This window comes from Felis catus, chromosome F2 (genome assembly GCF_018350175.1).
Source record: "Felis catus isolate Fca126 chromosome F2, F.catus_Fca126_mat1.0, whole genome shotgun sequence".
NCBI classification, from domain to species: Eukaryota; Metazoa; Chordata; class Mammalia; order Carnivora; family Felidae; genus Felis; species Felis catus.
This window is the reverse complement of record NC_058385.1, coordinates 53,974,695-53,997,148: the sequence shown is the minus strand read 5'-3', so window position 1 is coordinate 53,997,148 and position 22,454 is coordinate 53,974,695. Positions and strand designations below refer to the sequence as shown.

General features: G+C 38.7%; 1 protein-coding gene across 20 annotated transcripts in view; it reads right to left on the bottom strand.

Moving 5' to 3' along the window:
• The window catches only part of EMC2 (ER membrane protein complex subunit 2), a 565,050-nt gene that overhangs the window by 39,089 nt on the left and 503,507 nt on the right, over positions 1-22,454 (bottom strand). For 19 of the 20 annotated variants that reach the window (XR_006592742.1, XR_006592755.1, XR_006592744.1 and 16 more), the window contains one exon: positions 18,222-18,401. The gene's annotated coding sequence lies outside the window, so the exon portion shown is untranslated. Of the gene's footprint in view, positions 1-323; positions 1,705-18,221; positions 18,402-22,454 lie in introns of those variants that run through there. The other variant, XR_006592748.1, reaches the window with a different exon arrangement.

Here is a 22,454-nt window from a genome sequence, read left to right as displayed (position 1 = left end):
TGATAACTTCGGCCCACTCAATTATCCCATGAGAATTCTCTAGTTCCCCTCTCCCTCTATCTATAGAGAGACTATAGCAGAATGAGTAATCAGCAGGAAGAGTAATGAACTAAATGGGAGCTATGGTTTCTCCCTAGCTGAGGACCAGATAATACCCAAGTAAAAAGTAAGGTCCACCTACAGTCAGGTCCTGCATCAGTCAAGTATTTCTGCCTCAGACAATACAAACTTAGGGTTCTTAATTTGGAATTTCTAAGGAAATAATCTATTTAAGAATAACAGAAAAAAACCCAAAAATGAATAAAGTGCCCATGAAATTTATATTTATGGTTCAACCAAAGATATATCTTTAATTACAAAGACCTTTAAAAATAAACACATTTTGTAAAGTTCAAGTTTATTCACAGGTTATTTCTCCCAGGGGAGTTATATTGTTCGGTGATTTAGAGAACTAGGTTCTTTCTCACACTATGTTAAAATCCTTTGGAGTTTAATTTTTTGTGCTCTCTCCATGTGTACTATTTTCTTCTCTTGATGCTGCTTTTATCTGATTATCATCTCTTCAGACATCTCTTGTATATATTTTAGAGAAAGCTTGCCGAATCTCTTTGAGCACCTTGAAAACCAGCTTTTGCTAGCACTAGCAGGGTTTATTGCACTTTGTAAAATGCCTAATGATTTCTCAATTTTTTCTTTTAAAACCAAGATATTGATGCTGCTTTCTCCTTATTGGTGATACATCCACTCCTCTTTATTTGGCTCAAATGCCCTTGTAAAAATTATTTTGGTTTTCTATTCTTGGCTTATTTTTGGCTCTGTTCCTGGAGGATTGAGTTATTTATATTTCTCTTATTTGGGCAGTAATATATGGATTTACAGGTGGTGCCCCCAGAGGGAGAGAAAGACTTGGGAAACACAGCAAAGTATCTCTTGATGGTACCTGAGGTTTCTTCTGCCAGGTTTTTGGAAACGACTTTATAGTACATCAGAGAGTAAGATGACAAAGTTCTGTCACTGCACACAACCCACTGCACATTATGTGGTGTTTCTGAAATATTTAGAGGTCTAAAAGATGAGAAATGTCACTCATTATTTCAAAATGTAATCCATTTTCTTCCTGTGGTTAGCAAAACAGTGTAAGACATATATGTTTTTGTGGGATTTGTTTTATTTTATTTATTTTTGTTTACCCAGGATGTGTTCTTCTTATGTTTATAACACTGTAATTTTGCTTTTGGGTCTTTTATGACCACCTACAGTGTGGGTGACACTACAGCCAAGGACTCTGGTGTTTCCATGTTCCTATCAGGTTTGTAGGGCTTCCTGGAGAAGGCGATTGAACCAGTGCTCTTCAAAGCTGGTCAGCATAGGGTGATCAGATCTCAATAAGAGGATTTCTCTCCCCAGGCTCCATGGGCTCAGGGACTGGGTCAGGATCTTCTGCCTGAATCTGCCCTTGTCTCTCTTGTCTCCTTTGCTGGTGAGCCACTGCTTCAGACCTGGTCACTGCCCTCTACTTGTCTCTTGGATTTAACTCTCCACAATGTTCCTTGTAAGCTTGTTCTTGTCCACAGTATGACTGTAATTCCCATTTTCTCTCTCCTTCACAGCTGAAAGTCAATGTTAATGACCAGTGCATCAGCCAGTCTGGCCGGTCCTCTAGTCCCTTGCTTCTTCAAGATAGGTGATTAGCACAGATTACAGCTGAAAAAGAAGAAGCTGACCACTTAGGAGTGAATAGGGGGAATATTCTGGGTTTCAGAAATGATTTAGCTTATTGGATGAGTTCCATATGTTGAATAATCTTTTTCCTGTTTTAAAATTTTCTCTGGAAACATGCTTCTTTCTGGTATTATGGGCTCTGAGGTAAGAACCACAGGGGTCACACAAACCTAGGGAATGTCACTCAGCTAATTCCTTTCTACTCGTGGCTATGCTGTGACTACATTACTAATTAAAGATTGCTTAGTCGACATACTCTCCAACCAACCTTGGGTTCAACAGAATCTGAACTTCAAAGAAAAAGGTACTTCAAAGAAAAAGGTGTTCCTTGCTTTATTGGTCTATCCATAATTCTCTGCACACTATAAAAGACAATTTACCGTATTTCAACCAACACCTATGTCTTTGTGGGTTTTTTTTCCTTTTGGTATTATTTATAAATAGATTTTTAAAGTATAATTTATACACAATATTATATTAGTTTCAGGTATACAACACAGTGATTCAACAACTCTATACATTATGCTATGATCACCACAAGTGGAGGTACCATCGGTCACCATCCAATGCTATTATAAATCCATTGACTATATTCCTTGTGCTGTACCTTTTATTATTACCTTGTGGTAGCCTATTTTTTCTTTTCATCTGTGTACTTTCTTCCTTCCTCAGTCCCTTTGGTTCTACTCAGATTGACACCACCCTCAGCAGTATTGACCCAGTCTTGGCCATCAGGGCATCAGGCTTCCATTAGCCACAAGATTGGTTCAGAAATAGGCATGCGTCAAAAGCCAAGCAAATTAGTGTAAAGGTAAGGAATTTCGCCTGAGTTTCTAAGGAAAGCTGCACTCTTTTCCAGTTGGTGTTCATAAGCTGGTAGCTTACAGCCTGAAGCTTCTGGTCATTATCTTAGCCATGCCATACAGTAAACCTAGGAATAAAGCTCACACACTGAAGAGCAGAGAGGGAAGACCCAGAGGAAGCAGAACTTGAGAAAATCATTTGAGACTACATCTCAGCTAAGCTTGAAGCCATATCACCTCCCTATCCTGTTTTATAAGTCAATATTTTATTAAGCTAGTAGAAAAGAAGAGAATGTCATTAACTTTATTAGAAAGGCAAACTAAAAAATTGAGTAGGTATTGTCCTGCCAAAGAAATGTAGTGTGTTGTTGTTGTTGTTGTTGTTGTTTTTCTTTCAATATTTAATGATGATTGTCTATAGTCTTTTAATTTAATAGGGAAATCATTATACCTTTTATTAATAGTCTTTGGTGTTAGGTTCTCAATTACACAAAAGAGAAAAATACCATAATTGAGGAGTACCACCCTGCTCAACATCATTTTTCTATCTTTTCTCTGAGATTATCACCTGTGAGATCTTCCTGACTGTAATACAGAAAGTCTCCACCCTCTTAATGTAAAGAGAAGAAATTTAGAAGCAAAGAATGTTCTAGATCTGTTTTCTCTGTAATTATAAATTTATTACTGATGTAAGCATATGAGCATACACACAGGAATCTTCCACCATACTATCTATGCATGTCCTGGGTTTATCACTTATCATATGATTTTAGAGGTGTGGTAATAGTTGTTGCTCAAATGTACATCTTCCTTTCCATCTGTACCTCAGTATCTAGTATTCCAATAGGTAAGGGTCATCCCAGTGGGTTGAAACTCTGTCTTTTGCTGTCTCTTAGGAAACATGCAAGGATTACCTATAATACGAGAAACCACTAATCTGCCACCAGTATCCTGGCTTGAATTAATATATAAGATTATTTTTCAACCAGTGTAGAGAGAGCATGGTTTTGAGGGACAGGTCAAAAGACAGATAAGTTTTAAAAGTGATGGAGAGCCAATTCTACTTTAAGTGGCATGAGCTTTGATGAGTTTAGAACAAAACATCTTGAGAAAGGAAGATGAGAGGGAGTAGGAAAAGAACTAAAGTTGGATCTAAAATATTTAGTTTTAAACTCTCCATGTGATCTATCACATACCCCTTGCGTGACCTTGAGAATATTCTTACCATTACTGAATCTCAGTTTTTTAATTTATAAAATGTAAATGACCATACATTCCCTGGAGTTGTGTTGTGAGAATTAAGTGGGTGCAAACCACAACTGGCATATGTGAACATTTAGGAATTACTAGGAAAGCACGCAAGCAAAATGGCATATCAGAAAAAGCAAAGCTTATGAAGCTACGTAAAACAGAGTTCATATCCACTGCCTACTAACTGAATGACCTTGGATTTGTCCTTCAGTTTCCACATTTGACTACTGAAAATATAATGTCTAAAGAGTTATTGTGAAGATTAAATGAGGTGCCATACTGCCACACTACTTCATGGTGTATCACCCGTTGGAGCTCAGTCAACTTGAATTTCACTGGAAACTCAGAGCATCATTGGCTTTAATTAGTTAGTTTGTTTGTTTTTACCAAAATGTAAATTTCAAAGAAGTCTTCCAACACTATTATGAAAGTGAAATCATGTAGGAAGTAATCAACTCTGCGTCTGTGCCTTGTGATTCCCTGACATTAATCAGCACACACTTGAATCTACAAAATTGAGTTTATTTGGTGACCAAGAAACTGCATTACACAAGCTGTGATCCCAGACAACTTTTCCATCTCATGATTTTTACTCTTGCTTTGTCTAATCTCCTGAAATGTAATGGGAAGATATACCAGAGTGAAGTCACTTTTAAGAAAAGAATGTTCCCTGATTTCTACTTGAGGTAACTCCAATTTGACACAAAGACTTATAAATTTGTTTGGAATTCCAAGCACCCCTCCCCCCACCGGAAATAATACTAGACATGGTGATGAGGTCTCCAGGTCAGTTAGAAGGAAAAAGGAAATCAATACAAGCCACAAGGTCCCTGAGCTGTAGGATTCATGGTACTACTCTCAGGGCTGCTTTCTGCGGAGAAAGGACCATGGCTGCCAGAGGCAGGATCAGCCGAGGAAAATATTTAACACAGTGAAATTTGTATTTGGCTTCTTCACATTTTCCATTCAGTACTCTTTAACCACTGTTTAATCTTTCTTTTCCCAGGACTCGCATGCTACCTTGCAATAAAACACTTCATATAATTCTACTAGATTTCCTTCCTCTCTCTGTCCCTCCCTCTTAAAGCCACCACACTTTGGAATAATCCACCTTTCCTTCATCTCTAATTCAAGCTCTTGCTCCCTCTGTGACACAATTCCCAACCAGGGAGAGGCGAGATGATTGCATTAATTTGTGTAAAGTGAATTATCCATGGTTTCATTAGCTAACAGTTCTTTACTTCTTTAGAGAACAATTATTTTTTCCACATTAACATATAATTAGTGTTATTTCATGTCATGTAACAGATAAAGTCAAAACAAAGGACAAACTGTGTGTGTGTTGTGTGTAGGTCTTCTGCCTAAGGTCATTCAGGTTCAAGGCTGGGGGGAACACAGGAGTTCCCCTATGTTAGGGGGTGAAATCCAGTCTCTGTTCTCCTGGCCAAGCCTTATACCCAAGTGTTGAGTGCCTTCAGGGGGGAGGGAGACATCTAACTTGTAAAAAGATGTGGCAAGTTCCAGAAGTGGCTCTGAGTGAGGGCAAGCTAAGTTTTTTGGCAAAGGATAGACTATACAGAGGCCAGCTCTGTACTGGAGAGCATAGCCTATGGGTGCCATTTCTGCTTTATCTACCTAGTTTCTGTCTTAACTTTCTGATTCATAACATCTTGAAATGTTCCAATTTATTTTTCCCTCTGGAATGGATACTTGGCAGTATAGTAGTGAGAGAAAACATAATGAGGATCATGTGTGGGTCTGTCTTGGATCAGAGTCCATCAATGCTGAGAAAGAGGCATTTTCTTGGGTAACACTGTGTCCTGGTGAGCAGCCTTACTGCATATTACTTTTTTCTATCAGTGGCTATTGCCTGAGAATATTTTCCAAACACTTTGAGGAGATTTACACAATTATTTAGAAACTACACTGTATTTACCTCTTTTACCTTATTTATCTCTTTTTTTCCTGTCTCTGTTTTTGTCACTCTTTCCTTCACTTCTCTAGTCACAGTGAAATACTTTCATTTCTCCCAGAAGCCAGGCTTTCTCTTACTTCTGGAGTCTAGACCTTCATACCCTATTCCCTTTATTGTGATCCCTTTCCCACATTACATTATCTGGCTAGCTCCTATTTAGTTTTCAGATTAAATGTCACTTTGGTAAATTGTCCATGTCCTTTATATATATTTAACTCCATTCAACCAAGACTGGGCTATGTGCTGTCACCAGAAGATCTTAGAGCTTTATTACTTTCATTTTAATTACTTGTTATCCTAGGAAGACTGGAAGCCCTGTGAGGTGGGGTGGAGGGGGGCACTCTCTCTTCTCATGGCTGTGTCTTGAGCACCTAGCATATCAGACATGGTCAATGAATTTTTGTTGAGTGAATATTATTGTCATACATGTTGTACCTTTAGACCTACAAGCCTGTGCAAGAACAAAATCACCATCTGGATTTGAGGCAATGTACTTCACCATGATTAGAAAATTTAGTCGTATTAGTGAAGGGCTATGCATGCTTCCAATCATTCAGTCCTGTATCTTCAAAATCATTTAATGTGAAAAGCATGTGAAAATGTAAAAGAGGAATTAAGGGTCATTTGGAAGTCCCAGTTGACTTGGGCAGGAAAAGAGAAAAATATGTAAGTCACCTGGTAAGGATTTGGGGGTGGGGGTGGGGGTGGGAGTACGTGTCCCTTAGCACTGGTGTTTCTCAACCTGCATACAACACTTGGGAGGGAGCTGTTGCCAAGGCCCTAACCTCTTCTACCCTTTTCTTTCTCTTCTGTTTACAACACACTTGGAAATAGCAAAACTGTATCAACCCAAAAGGTGGAAAACCAGCTTTTGCCATTCAAAGCAAAGTTTGAATGCATTTATCCTGATAGGAAGCCAGCAACTGTAATGAAGGTATTTGTAAAATAGGAAGGAATCCCCAAATGTCTAGAAGTCTAATAAGTCTACCTGTTACTCCATCTTCTTCTCCCCTGTAATCACAGAGGTCAGGATCATAGCATTAAACCTTTTATCTTTATAATTCCATAAATGATACATCCAGGAAAGATAAGTCATTCTACTTAATTTATTTGTTTTCTTAACCTAAGAAAAGAAGAAATTGTCTGTATAGCTACTCTGAATTTTAAACAACTGATGTTCCCCCAAGGTTCAGTAAGAAACATTGAGATTTCACCTAAAACCCTTTAGGAGAGGCCTGGAAAATTGCTAGGCATCTCAAGACAGCTCATCGCCATTCTAGCATGGGCTATTACTCAAGTCTGTGACTGTGATCATGATAATGTGCATCTCCGGTGGGTGCACCCCACTGGTGTTTTGTACAGGGCAGCTATACGGTAATTCCTGTGTCCCCATGGATGCTTTCACACCAGCACTTACTTTCCTGGGGCTTTAGGCAGAGGGGGATTTTCTCTCTAAGCTTACGCACCTCCTGGCAGAGGAAATAGAATGAAAACAGAACATTACCTGTTTTCAATGGTGGCACCAATTTTAAAGCTGTGCTATTTTAAAACAAAGAAACAGATGGAGAAGTTACAAGGAAATGAATCCTATATTTGCTCTTTGGAAAGCACTTACTGGGTAATTGCTGGGATCTGAGTGACTTGAGGTGGGAAATGGGATGTAGATTTAATGAGATCCAGTTTAAGGCACGATTTGCGGAAGCCCAGAATGGCGGGATAGTACAGGGTTATTTCTTGCCTTCTGATTGTGTTTGCTTGGCCTCTGTGAAATGACTAGAATTTCTTAGTCCAGTACTATGGGATGCATCCCATTCCGTAGCAGTGACTGCTAGGGACACCAGATTGCAATAGCACATAGGCAAATCAATGTTGGGGAACCGATGCCTTCCAGGCTAGAGGTCAGCCTGTTCCATAACAAAGGGGTTGACTAAAATGGTTGTGATGTTCCCCTCAGCTTGACTAAACTTCAGATTGGTTTCTTCCAACTGTAGCCCCCTGACCTCCCTTTTCTTAGAACATTTACGTTAGAAAACTTGAAATTATAAATTCTTACTCTGCTCCTTTGAAATATATATAAATCTTCCCACAGCCTTTTGTCAGGTTTATAATCCAGGAATTTCTTGAGGAACTAAGAACTATTTGTTGAAAATATAAACATTGAAGGGACAGCAACCCTCTTTTCTAGTCCCTGTGGCAGAGTAGGAGCCTAACTATAATGGAGACCAGTCAGTAAACACAGATGACCTAGTTACAGAGAAAAACATTATCAAACTCAGAATAACTCATCATGATGGACATAACCTACAGATGAACCTCCCTCCTAATTTCCTCTACTCACTCACCCCAGGACTTAAAAAATTCCCTACTGTTTGTTTTAATGGACTTAAGTTCAGTCTCTCTTCCCTTATTTCAATAGTCTTGAATAAAGCCTTTCTTGCCTATTTAAATTTGTCCATTGCAATTTTAATTTGAAAGGGTCTAATGCAAAAAATAGTGGAGAGATCTCGAGTGGGTCATTTAACAAACTGGGTGCATTAGTTTGCTGGGGATGCTATAACATGGAACCATAACAAAATAACAAAATCTCCCAGTACGTGAGGCTGGAAGTCCAGGATCAGGGTGTTGATAGGTTTGTTGACTCCTGAGGCTCTTTTCTTGGCTTGCAGATGGACCACCTCCTCCCTGTGTTTTCAATGGTCTTTCCACTGTGTACATGCATCCTTGGTGTTTCTCTGTGGTTCTGAATTTTCTCTTTTATAAGGACACCAGTCAGCTTGGATTAGGATGGCTTCATTTTAACTTAATTACTGTTTAAAAGGCCCTATCTCCAAATACAGTCTAATTTTGAGGTATTGGGGATTAGGGCTTCAATATATACACCTTTCAGGGGAACACCTTTCAGTGTAGCTCATAACACTGGGTCTCTATGACTACTATCTCTAAGATAGAAGCTGAAGGGACTCCATTTTAGAAAGGCTCCGTCTCTGCTGTTTTTCTGTTAGACCCCATTTACTCATGATCTATGTTTTGTCTCTGAATAGGCTAAAGAAGCTATATTCTCATTTCCAGCAGGAAGCAAGAAAGTTTATCATTCTCTGAATTTTGTCCTAAGCCCCAAACACCTGATAACACCTAAGAAGAGCCAGATCCCAAACATATTCCAGGACATTAGCTTCAAACAAACCTTGGCTGATGCTGGCATCGATATGCTTATCTTCAGTAATTTATGGAATAATACCTATTATTCACCTGATGCTCACCTTTGATTGGACCCTACCCTGGATTCCTGGAGGAACTCTTACCCTAGGCCCTTTTCTGATATTAATCCCTAGCCCCAAGCAAAGACAAGACTTATTCTCCTTTCCTTTCAGAGTCTCCTAGTCACTGGGCCTGCTATTCTCTCCCTGTGGCTTACTCAATTCAATAAAATCTGTTTCCACTTTCTTTGGCTCACATTTGATTTCTATCCTGCATGAAGCCAAGATCCTGTGGGACCTTCCCCTGGGTTCTTTCACTCAGCCTACCTGCATCATCTCTACCACTACCTTCTGAGAGAAAACTGCTCCCTGAAGCTGCCAATACAACCATTTTGTGAAAACCTTTCTCCAGATAACAGCCATCCATATCTTAAAATTCTCTACTGTCAACACCAAAAAGAATAGTAGGTGAATATTCAGTGTTTGCCAAAGGAATACATTGTACATATGGAAAGGGCAGAGGAAGGGGAAGACAGGGTTACTCCATAGGGAACAATGCATTTTTGGAAGATGAAGATACTTGTTACATAAATTTCACTTTTGCCTCATTACATTACTACATAACTCTCAAGTGCCAATCAATACATCTTTTTAAAAGATCCTGTAATTGTGTTGGAACTAGCATAATTATATTACATTTTATTGCAAATATAAATTAAACAGATATCAACATTTAAAATAATGATAATTTTGGTTACTTTATTTTGGCACTCCTCTTTTAAGAGGTAATCAATCCCCCCACCCCACACACAAATGAACTTCTAAAAGACCCTGCCGAAGGCAACTCAAACAAGTCTTTGAAAGTTTCAGAACAGAAGTAAAGCCAAAAATTTCCTTTTAGGAGTCCATATAAATTATTAGATTCCATTTTATATTAGAAAAAACAGAAATTGTAAAATCTGTATCGGATAATTCCATGAATACAAGATATATCTCTGTGTAAGGCATGCTATGTTCTTTGACAAATTTATTTGACTGCTAATTTAAAAGACTGATAGGATTGTGAGCCAATGTGCCTCATTAGTATCCCACTGCCTGCCAAGAATTCACCGGTGTTCTCTAAAATAAAAATATAAATACAAGTAGAGGTATTTATTATGAATTGGAACTAAAAATTCCTTTCAGAATGAGAAAGTTGTCCTTGGGCAAGATGAAGTTAAAAGCCAATTTTTCTGTTGCTGAGTTATTGGATGAGTAAATAACCAAAGAAAGTGTGTACTTGGCTTGCTGAATGGAAGTTCTGCTGTCCCAGTAAGTTGTTGAAAATATGTGTAAAGATACATTCATTTTCCTATCTGAACTCATTCTTAGTGTACATAATTTAAGCATGTATTTATGTGGGTTTTGTTTTTCATGAGACATAGTTTTAGTCTTACTGAAAGTGATTATACACATAGATTTTTTTTTTTGGCCAGAACCCTACACTTTGCTCATATATACTCATTACCCGTCTAAGTTTCCTGACCTCAGGATTTAATGTACTAACACTGCGTATTCATGCAATTCAAGTCACCAGTCCCCTACTCTTATTCTTTGTTGTTGTTGTTGTTGTTGTTGTTGTTGTTGTTGTTGTTTTTCTGGGACATTTCATTTCTTCCAAAATACTTCCAGCCTCCCAAATCCTAACCAAAGTCATAGGTTTTCATTTCCCTTATTCTTTTTAGCTTTTATCTCATCTCTTCTTTCCTGTCCACTCATCCACTCTTGGGAAATTATTTCCCCATACTCACCAATTGTCATCATCATCATCATCATCATCATCAAAATAAAACAACAAATAACTAGGGAATGGGCCAAGATGGCAGAACAGCATGGAAGTTTTTTTGTTTTGTTTTGTTTTGTTTTGTTTTGTTTTGCATCTCTCATCCCTGAAATGCAACCAGATCAATACTAAACCAGCTTGCATACCAAGAAAACTGATTTGAGGATTAACACAACAATCTGAACAACCTGAACCATAGAACTTGGCAAGTATGCAGTGCAGAAAGGTGAACTGCACCTGCAGAGAAACTGCAGAGGGCAGGGAGCTGTTTTTGTTTGCACAAAGAGGACAGAGATAGGGAAGAGTAAGAGAAAAGCATCCCCTCCCCCACGAAAGGAGCTGGAAAGAAAAAGTCTGAGTGGAAACAGCCACAAGGGACTGAACAAAAAAGGGAGAAAGGAGAAAGGAGAGTGCTTAAATTCCATTAAGACTCTATAAACAGGGGAAGCACAGAGTCTGAAACTCCACAGCTCAATACCTGGTGGTGCTCTGGTGGGAGGGTGGATCCATGGGAGCAGAAAGTAAGGTCCTTGGGGTCCTGGGCCACACAGGAAGTGGTTGTTCCCCTGCTGGGAGGTCATTTGATAGAGGCGGTGTGGCCTCCCCACAGTCAAAGATCCCAGTGGACCATGGAGAATGGCTGCATTCACTGCTGTTGGAGAGGATGTTAGGGGTGACCTGGTGACAGATGTGTGCTGTGATTTGCCATAATCTATGAAATGCTGCTGCTACATGATCTCACAAACTTTTTCTGGGGCAGGCTGGCACCCGGGCACAGTCTCTAAGCTTCTGCAGCAGCACGGTCGTGCGAACGTTCCTGCATGTGGCCAGTACCCAGCTATTTCTCAGTGAGACCCTCCCCCAAAGGGTAGGAACGGGTCAAAGCCACAGTCACTCAGAAGGGAGGAGTTGGGAAACACAGCTCTATGTGAGATAAAACTCAGGAATGAGGTGCTGCCTGGCAGCCTGCTTAGTCACAGAGAGTGTAGGAGTGGAGAGTGGATGGAAGCTAGAGATGAAGGAGGGGTGCTTGATTACTGGTAGGGGAGAGTGCAGAGTTCTGATAATAGAGACTTAGTAGTTGGGTGACACCCCTTACTCGCATGCGCATACACACCTACAAGCTTCACAGCAATCCACCCCAGTAAGCTAAGCAGCACCATCTAGTGGAAGATGGAGCCGTTACACTAAACCTCACCCAACTGGACCAACTGCATTCTTGAGGAACACTGTAAGTCTTTCTGCCTGCTTAGTTTATGGACTATAAAGTGCTTCATAGTTTGACTTCTAGGGGAAAAAAATATAATTTTAATCGTACTTGATTCTATTCACTGATCCATCTAGTCAATTTTTTTTCTTTTCCTTTCTTATTCTTGAATACAGAAAGAGAAAAAAATTATTTTTATTTTCAATTTTAAATAAAAATATTTTTCTTTAATTTTTTCTACCATATTTTTTATTTTTGTAAACTTTTTAAATTCTATTTTACTCCTACCATTCATTTTATTCCATTTTATGATATCCAGTTTTTCAAATTTTCAAACTATTTTCCTCTTATTTTATTTTCCTTTTTTTTTTTTTATCTTTCTCTTTTTTCTCTAACCTAATCAAGTTTTTTTTTCAACAACCTAAGAAGAAAACCACACTTAGGATCTAGCATCCATTATTTGATTTTTTGTGTTGTTTTTAATTTTTTAATTTTAATTTTTTTTTACTTTATTAATTTCATTTCTTCCTTCAAAATAACAAAATGAAGGAATTCACCCCAAAAGAAAGAAGAGGGAGAAATGACAGCCAGGGACTTAATCAACACAGATACAAGCAAGGTATCTGAACCAGAAACTAGAATCATGATAATAAGAATATGAGCTGGGGTCGAAAATAGATTAGAATCCCTTTTTGCAGAGATAAAAGAAGTAAAAGCTAGTCAAGATGAAACAAAAAATGATATAACTGAGCTGCAATCTCGAATGGATGCCACGGTGGCAAGGATGGAGGAAGCCGAGCTGCAAATCAGTGATATAGAGGACAAACTTACAGAGAATAATGAAGCAGAAAAAAGAGAACTAAGACAAAAGAGCATGATTTAAGAATTAAAGAAATCAGTGACTCATTAAAAAGAAATAATATCTGAATCATAGGGGTCCCAGAAGATGAAGAGAGAGAAAAAGGGGTAGAAGAGTTATGTGAGCAAATCATAGCAGAAACTTTCCTAAGCTGGGAGAAGACACAGACATCAAAATCCAGGAAGCACAGAGGACTCCCATTAGATTCAACACAAACCGACCATTAACAAGGCATATCATAGTCAAATTTGCAAAATATTCAGACAAGGAAAGAATCATGAAAGCAGCAAGGGAAAAAAAAGTCCTTAACCTACAAGGGAAGACATCAAGTTTGCAGCATACCTATCCATAGAATCTTGGCAGGGAAGAAAGGAGTGGCAGGATATATTTAATGTGCTGAATTGGAAAAATATGCAGCCAAGAATTCTTTATCCAGCAAGGCTGTCATTCAAAATAGAAAGAGAGATTAAAAGTTTCCCTACAAACAAAAATTAAAGGAGTTTGTGACAACTAAACTGGTACTGCAAGAAATTTTAAGGGGGACTCTGAGGGGAGAAAAGACAAAAACAAAAACAAAAAAACAAAACAAAAAGGCTCAAAAGTAACAAAGACTAGAAAGCACCAGAGAACACCACCAGAAACTCCAACTCTACAGGCAATGTAATGACAATAAATTCATATCTTCCAGTGCTCACTGTAAACATCAATGGACTAAAGCTCCAATAAAAAGACATAGGGTAACAGAATGGATAAGAAAACACAATAGATCTATATGCTGTTTATAAGAGACCCATTTTAGACCTAAAGTCACTTTCAGATAGAAAATAAGGGGCTGGAGATCCATCTATCATGCTAATGGTCATGACAAGAAAGCCTGAGTAGTGATACTTATAACAGAAAATCTAGATTTTAAAATAAAGACTGTAATAAGAGATGAAGAAGGACATTATATCATAATTAAGGGGTCTATCCACCAAGAAGATCTAATAATTATAAACATTTATGCTCCAAATGTGAAAGCACCCAGACAAATAAATCAATTAATCACAAACATAATAATACCATAATAGTAGGGGACTTCAACACCCCACCTACAACAATGGACAGATCATATAAACAGAAAACCAACACTGAAACAATAGCTTTGAATGACACACTGGACTGGATGGACTTAACAGATATATACAGAACAATTCATCCTAAAGCAGCAGAATACACATTCTTCTCCACTGCACCTGCAACATTCTCCAGAATAGATCACATACTAGGACACAAATCAGTCCTCAACAAATATGAAAAGACTGAGATCATACTGGGCATATTTTCATACCACAACACTATGAAACTCGAAATCAACCATGAGAAAAAATTTGGAAAGATAACAAATACTTGGAGACTAAAGAACATCCTACTAAAGAATGAATGGGCTAACCAAGAAGTTAAAGAAGAAACTAAAAAGTACATGGAAGCCAATGAAAATGATAATACCCCAGCACAAAACCTCTGGGATGCAGCAAAGGCAGACAAGAGGAAAGCATATTGTAATCCAGGCCTTTCTAAGAAGGAAGAAACATCTGAGATACACAACCTAACCTTACACCTTAAAGATATTGAAAAAGAACAGCAAATAAAACCCCAAAGCAGAGAAGACAGGAAGTAGTAAAGATTAGAGCAGAAATCAATGGTATCAAAACCAAAAAACCCAGTAAGACAGATCAATGAAATCAGGAGCTAGTTCTTTGAAAGAATTAACAAAATTGATAAACCCCTAGCCAGTTTGATCAAAAAGAAAAAGGAAAGGACACAAATAAATAAAGTCAAGAATGAAAGAGATCACAACCAACACAGCAGAAATACAAACAATAATAAGAGAATATTACCAGCAATTATATGCCAAAAAAATTGACAATCTGGAAAAACATGGACAAATTCCTAGAAACATATAAACTACCAAAACTGAAACAGGAAGAAATAGAAAATTTGAACACACCCATAACCAGTAAAGAAATTGAATTAGTAATCAAAAATCTCCCAAAAAAAACAAGAGACCTGGGTCAGATAGATTTCCAAGGGATTCTACCAAACATTTAAAGAAGAGTTAACACCTATTCTCTTGAAGGTATTCCTAAAAATAGAAATGGAAGGAAAACTTCCAAACTCTTTCTATGAAGCCAGCATCACTTTGATTCCAAAATCAGACAAAGACCCACTAAAAAGGAGAACTACAGATCAATTTCCCTGATGAATATGTATGCAAAAATCCTCAACAAGATATTAGCCAACTGGATCCAACAATACACTAAAAGAATTATTCACCATGACCAAGTGGGATTTATACCTGGGATGCAGGGCTGGTTCAATATCTGCAAAACAATCAATGTGATTCATCACATCAATGGAAGAAAGGACAAGAACCATATGATCCTCTCAATAGATACAGAGAAAGATCTGACAAAATACAACATCCTCTTTCGATGAAAACCCTCAAGAAAGTAGGGATAGAAGGATCATACTTCAAGATCATAAAAGCCATACATGAAAGACCCAACGCTAATATCATCCTTAATGGGGCAAAACTGAGACCTTTCCCCCTAAGGTCATGAATAAGACAGGGATGTCCACTCTCACCAATGTTATTCAACATAGTATTGGAAGTCTTAGCCTCAGCAATCAGACAACACAAAGGAATAAAAGGCATCCATATTGGCAAGGAGGAAGTCAAACTTTCTTTTTAACAGATGACATGATACTCTTTTTGGAAAACCCAAAAGATTGCACCAAAAAAACCTGCTAGACCTGATCCATGAATTCAGCAAAGTCTCAGGATATAAAATCAATGCACAGAAATCAGTCGCATTCCTATACACCAATAATGAAGCAACAGAAAGGGAAATCAAGGAATCAATCCTAGTTATAATCACACCAAATCCCATAAAAGACATAGGAATAAATGTAACCAAAGAGGTGAAAAATCTATACACTGAAAACTATAGAAAGCTTATAAAAGAAATGGAAGAAGACACAAACATATGGAAAAATATTCCATGCTCCTGGATAGGAAGAACAAATATTGTTAAAATGTCGATACTACCCAAAGCAATCTACATATTCAATGCAATCCCTATCAAAATAACACCAGCATTCTTCACAGAGCTAGAACAAACAAACCTAAAATCTGTATGGAACCAGAAAAGACCCCAACAGCCAAAGAAATCTTGAAAAAGAAAACAAAAGCTGGAGGCATCAAAATCCCAGACTTGAAGATGTATTACAAAGCTGTACTCATCAAGACAGTATGTCACAAAAACAGACACTCAGATCAATGGAACAGAATAGAGAACCCAGATATGGACCCATAAATGTATGGCCAACTAATCTTTGACAAAGCAGGAAAGAATATCCAATGGAATAAAGACAGTCTCTTCAGCAAGTGGTGCTGGGAAAACTGGACAGCGACATGCAGAAAGTGAAGCTGGACCACTTTCTTACACCATACACAAAAAGAGACTCAAAATGGATGAAAGACCTAAACGTCATATTGGAAGCCATCAAAATCCTAGAGGAGAAAACAGGCAAAAACGTTTTGATCTCAGCCGCAGTAACTTCTTACTCAACATGTCTCTAGAGGCAAGGGAAACAAGAGCAAAAATTTTCAACTATTGAGACTTCATCAAAATGAAAATCTTCTGCACAGGGAAGGAAACAATCAGCAAAACTAAAAGGCAACTGATGGAATGGGAAAAGATATTTGAAAATGACATATCAGATAAAGGGTTAGTATCCAAAATTTATAAAGAACTTATAAAATGCAATACCCAACCAACAAACAATCCACTGAAGAAATGGGCAAAAGACATGAATAGACACTTCTCCAAAGAAGATATCCAGATAGGCAACCGACACATGAAAAAATGCTCAATATCACTCATCATCAGGAAAATACAAATCAAAACCACAGTGAGATATCACCTCACACTTGTCAGAATAGCTAACACTAACAACTCAGGCAACAACAGATGTTGGTGTGGATGCAGAGAAAGAGGATCTCTTTTGCTTGCTGGTGGGAATGCAAACTGGAGGTTCCTCAAAAAATTAAAAATAGAACTACTCTACAATCCAGCAATTGCACTACTAGGTATTCATCCAAGGAATACAGGTATGCTGTTTCAGAGGGGCACATGCACCCCAATGTTTATAGCAGCACTATCAACAATAGCCAAAGTATGGAAAGAGCCCAAATGTCCATCAATAGATGAGTGGATCAAGAAGATGTGGTATACACACACACACACACACACACACACACATGAGTATTACTAAGCAATCAAAAAGAATGAAATCTTGCCATTTGCAACTACATGGATTGAACTAGAGGGTATTATGCTAACTGAAATTAGTCAGAAAGATAAATATCATATGACTTTATTTATATGAGGGCTTTAAGATACAAAACAGATGAACATAGGGAAGGGAAGCAAAAACAAAATAAAAACAGGGAGGGGGACAAAACATAAGAGACTCTTAAATATAGAGAACAAACAGAGGGTTGGTGGAGGGGTTGTGGGAGAGGGAGATAAGCTAAATGGGTAAGAGGCATTAAGAAATCTACTCCTGAAATCATTGTTGCACTATATGCTAATTAACTTAAATGTAAATTTAAAAATTAATTAATTAATTAAAAAAACAAATAACAGTTCACATACACCTGGTGTTTACCATGTGTGAAGAACTAAGGACAGTACATGGATTAGTCTATTTACTTTTCACAACAAACTTATGAGGTCATTGCCATTGATTATTATCATCAGCTTTCACAGTTGAGAAGTCTGAGGCACAGAGATAAAGTAATTTAGCCACAGACACACAGCCATTTAGTGATAAAGCCAGAATGTGAGCCCAGATAGTCTGGCTCTGTGACTGACTGGGATACAATAATGGACTATGTGAGTAGAAATGATGTATGATAAACCCATAGAAACTTTTCTAGCAATCCTCCGTGCACTTTTTTCTCCCTTCATCTGTCTCTGAATGATGATGATCCAGGATAGGAATGCGTAGCTCCAAGACGTGCATTAATCTGTTAAATGGGTGACATTTTGAGGGTGAGAGATGCTAAAAAATAAAAAGCCTTTAGCTTCACAGCATAAAAGTAAGACAGTTTGTTTAGCACTCATTTATGGAACAACCTTAGATTTGAAATTATAAGCCTGCTTGGTGGCAAATGGTATTAACAAGAAGACAATGTGGCTGGCCACAATGTTTTGTTTTGTTTTGTTTTGTTTTGTTTTGTTTTGTTTTGTTTTTAAGTAGACACCCATATCCAGAAATTCTTAGCCCCACTGTCTTTGTGTCATAAGAATAGACCAGTTCCCAAAGTAGACGTACCTTAAGGTCATCTCAGACAAATTCCTTCAAGCACACAGATGCCACTGAGTCCTGGCAGCCTCTTCCTTTCAGGGACACAAAGGAGGGGCCCAGACGCAACTCAGAGAGGGAAAGCTGGAGCTCCCATAAGTTGAATTGTCTGCACACACTGGATCAGTTTAGAACCATAAATTCAGTGAACTGCAAATAAAGAAGAGCAAATTCAGGGGAAACTAAGATTAGATTGTTAGTTTGTATATAACTTTTATTGTTAGAGAAAGAGAGTACGTGTTCACAAGGGGGTAAGGGGAAGAGGGAAAGAGAGAGAGAGAGAGAGAGAGAGAGAGAGAGAGAGAGAGAGAGAATGAATTTTAAGCAGGCTTCATGCTTAGTGCAGAGCCTGACTGAGGCTCTATCCCATGACCCTGGAATCATGACCTGAGTCAAAATCAAGAGTTGTTTGCTCAAACGACTGAGCTACCCAGGTGCCCCTTGGATGTAACTTTTAACATGTTTTTTTGGGGATTTTTTTTTGCTATACATATTTTTATAAATTTAACTTCATTTAAAAATATTCTCATATATTTACACATTTATGCAGTTTTATATAAATGCCTAAATGTGATCCTTGCATATCCTATCGTTTTTTGCTTTGTTTTCTTTTCTGAGTGCCAAAATTTTTCTTTCCCTCTTTATTCCCATTATCCCCCCTACCCTTCCCAGATTGTCATTTTTCCCTTGTTCTCCATGCTTTAAAAATAATATGCGGGGTGCTCAGTTGGTTAAGCATCTGATTTCAGCTCAGGTCACGATCTCATGGTCTGTGAGTTTAAGCCCCTCATGGGGCTCTGTGCTGACACCTCAGAGCCTGAAGCCTGCTTCAGATTTTGTGTCTACGTCTCTCTCTCTTCCTCTCTTGCACTTGCTTTCTCTCTCTCTCAAAAATAAACATTAAAAAAACATATGCAAATGTACACACTCAAATACATGCACGAATATATTTACATGCACACAATGATAAATATACATATGACTCATATATAAATATATATACATATTATGTACACCTAGTGAAATATATGTACATATATCTACATCCATAAATCTGTACATATATATACATCTATAAATATATACATATATCTTGTGCTCTCAGTAAAGTTCTTTCTGTTCCTCCACAGTTTCATTTGTAGAACTGAAGAGGGACCCCCAGAACTCCTCCTCCTGGCACAACACACCCCCTGCATCCCTCCCTTCAAAGTCTGCCTCTTGGGTGATCAGGATAATGCCATCACTCTCATCCCTGTGCAGTGGGTAGCCACAAGCAGCCCAAGGATCCCAGGCTTATTATCATCAGTCTGGGAGCTACACTTGATTTTTTCCGTTCTGTACAATTCTGTCCCCCCACTTCCCCTGCGCTCTCTGGAGCTTACAGTCTGTCCTCAACAAAATCCACTCTTCCCTTTCCCTTCTGTGAATGTTTCCTTCACCTGTGTATTAGTTTCCTGCAGCTGTTATAAATTACTGCAAAGTTGGTGACCTAAAACAGAAATTTTCTCTCTCCATTCTCAAGTCCAGAAGTCCAAAATCAGTGTCACTGGGCTGAAATTAAAGTGCTGGTGGGGCTGTGTTCCCACCAGAGGCTTTAGGGAAGAATGCACACCTCACCTGGCGACTGCTGGCATTGGTTGGCTTGTCACATCACTCCAAACCTCAAGGGAAGTTATTTTCAAATCTCTCTCTGGTCCATCATCATGTCACTATCTCTGTGTACCTTTTCTTCTGTGTTACATCTCTCTGACTCTCTCTTGTAAGGACGCATGTGATTGACTGCATTCAGGGCCCACCTGGATAATCCAGGATACTCTCTCCATCTTAACAATTACATTTGCAAAGATTCTTTTTCCAAATAAAGTAACAATTACAGGTTTGAGGGATAATGGCTTGGTATCCTTGGAGGCCTTCATTTAGGCAACATCAATCTGCTTGCTCTGTCTCAAACCTGATGCTTCCCCAAGAATCTGCTTCTTCTTCAGGACCCTCCAAATGTAGCTAGTTTTTGTTTGTTTGTTTGCTTGCTTGCTTCCTTGCTTGTTTTGTTTTGTTTTGTTTTGTTTTTCTAAATCTCACAGCCCAGAAGTGAGGTAAGTGTCCTCCTTGATTCTCCTTAACAACACTGTCCCTCTCTCCTTCCAAAACATGCCAACTTCAGGGTCATGGCTTGGTTCATAGGTTGGAGTCTCACATCAGCCTCACTGCTGTCGGCACGGAGCCTGCTTCAGATCCTCTGTCTCCCTGTCTCTCTGCCCCTCCCCTGCTCACACACCCTTGCTCTCTCAGAAATAAATATATATTAAAAAAAAAATTCCAACTTCAGAGCTCACGCTAGCGTACTATACCATCCAGCCCTCCTTTAGCCATCATCCACAGACCCTCAAGCTACTCCTGAAGAATTTTATATTGTTTGCTCTGACTCCTCCTAACACTACTCCTACTATAATTCTTGGTGATTTCAATGTCCATGCCTGCAGTCTTTCCAGTTTCTCAGTCTCTGAACCTTCCCTCTCCTAGTAGCTTATAACTTTACCCCATCTCAGCTTTTCAGTTCCATGATTATATACTAGGTCTTGTCAATACTAATCCTAATAATACTAACACTAACAAAAAACTGTATCCCCTTCACAATCTCAAATTTTAAGCACTCTACTCTTTGACCTATCTTTTCAGCTAATTCCCTCTAATACCCCAACTCCAAAAAAGCTCTGATCTATCTGGCTAAATGGCAATATGTAGAAAACTGTGAAGGATATTATCCTGTCACCGTTCATTATTCTTTACCCCTTGTAGGTCATACAGGGCCAATCTTTGTGTCACCCTACCCTGTCTATGTTCAAGTCTCTGCCTAGTCCAGATGTGTACCTTGGCAGCTGAGTGTGGCTGGGGAAAATCCTCAGATGACTGGGCTCACTTTGAATGTATCACCTCAGGGGCGCCTGGGTGGCTCAGTCAGTTCAGTGTCCAACTTCAGCTCAGGCTCACAGTTCATGAGTTTGAGCCCCACATCGGGCTCTGTGCTGACAGCTTGGAGCCTGGATCCTGTTTCAGATTCTGTGTCACCCTCTCTCTCTGCCCATCCCCCACTTGCTCTCTCTCTCTCTCTCTCTCTCTCTCAAAAATAAATAAGCATTTTAAAATTAAAAAAAATTACTGTATCACCTCAAGAAAAGCATTGGTGCTGATGGAAAATCCCACTATATAGTTCTTCCCCTTGCCATTCCTCTAGATGATTACCCATACCTTTCCTCTTCAAACTGCCAAGATTTCATTCAATCTTCACCCTCAGCTGACAACCTTGCTTCTGTACTTTACTATGAAAATACAAGAAATTAGAGAACATCTTCCACACACTCGCATCTGCCAACACCCAGGATCTGTTCCGCATCTCTGCCTCATCTATAATTCAGGAACCATTATCACCTCCTCAGACCATTCCTTTCATCTGTGCACTAACATCCATTTCCACTTAGTTACCTTGAAGCATCACTCTAGTGGTTGCCTCCTCTCTCTTCCATCATGAATTTTCCCCTACCAGATGGCTTTTGTTAGCATACAACTAATCTGAAATATCTACCATGTTAAAAATCAAAACAAAACAAAGCATCCCCTTCCAGCTACTGCTATATTATTATATTGACCTTTCTCGTTTATTTATTTTCTATTATTTTATTTAAGAGAGAGAGAGATGGAGAGAGAGAGAAGAAGAGAGCCCACACACTAGTGAAGGAGGGGCAGAAGGAGAGAGAATCCTAAGCAGGCTCCAAGCTCAGTCCTCAGTGCAGAGCCTGATGTAGGCCTCCATCTCATGACTGGATCAACTATGAGATGGTGATCTGAGCTGAAATCAAGAGTTGGAGCCTCAACTGACTGAGCCACCCAGGTGTCCCTACTCTTTATCCTTTAAATCAAAGCTCTCTTAAAAGATATGACTGTTGTTGTCCCTTATTTCCCTTAGTCTCCTATTCTGTCTTGAACCCTCTTCAATCAGGCATCCATCCCCAGCGCACACACACACACACACACACACACACACACACACACTCCAATCTTGAAAATAGAAATGCATAAATGATTTCCATGTTACTAAAATAAATTTCCTCATCCTATCCTATCTAGCAGAAACTTTGACCATTCCTCTTTCTGAACCAATTTCTTTATCTGGCTTCCTTGCACCTACTCTCTTGTTTCTCCTTCTAC